Here is an 822-nt window from a genome sequence, read left to right as displayed (position 1 = left end):
CCCACACCGTGGGAGCGGCCCCGCCGCTCCCCTCTCCGCCGGCGGCCCCAGCGGCTGCAGGAGCCGCCGCCGGGAGCTGTCTGTGCGGACATGCGACCCGCTTGTGCCCCACATCTCCACACTCGAAGCACTTCATGTTACCTGAGCTGGCGTACACCAGGTAGAAACTTTCCTCAGCCTTCACCCGGAAAGACACCTCCAGCGTTTGAGCAGGAGAGTCGAGGAACATGTAAACCTGTCTCCTCAAAGACTGAACATGTTTCAGTTTGGCGTCCTTGCAACCCAGACCCACCGACCGGAACCCGCTCGCGAACCTCCCGAAGCGCTTCAGCTCTTTCTCCAGAGCTTCATTCGGGATGAACGGAGGGACTCCGGACACGGTGATCCGGGTTGAAGGCACCGCCAGCGGGGAAACCTGAATGAATTCCTCCCCCAGGTTTAGACCGCTCTCGATCAGCTGAGTGACACAGGCCTGATCCTTTAAAAACACCACCACGGCTTTGTTCATACGGGAGGCGTACGAGATGTTGCCGTGGCCCACCTGCTCTCCCACCGCCAGCAGCACCTGCTCCACGGTGGAGCTGGGCCGCGGCACCAGCCTCACTCCATGTCTCAACGACAGGGACGGCGTCTCAGAGGACGCCATCCCCGCCACGAAACACGGAAAAACAGCCAACAAAAACCACAGTCACCAAACACTAACTAAACACCATACAATTAAACCAGTTACCAAACAATAACACACAGTAAGAAAAAAAGAAAGAGAAAACCGACTTTTCACCCGGAAAACTCACACACTCTCACCGTCCTCCACTCCCAGCA

Source organism: Seriola lalandi, unplaced genomic scaffold (genome assembly GCF_002814215.2).
Source record: "Seriola lalandi dorsalis isolate HSWRI2012SDOR001 ecotype SW California unplaced genomic scaffold, Sedor1 jcf7180002054966, whole genome shotgun sequence".
In the NCBI taxonomy this organism is placed as follows: Eukaryota; Metazoa; Chordata; class Actinopteri; order Carangiformes; family Carangidae; genus Seriola; species Seriola lalandi.
The sequence above is the reverse complement of the archived record's forward strand: the minus strand, read 5'-3'. Positions refer to the sequence as shown.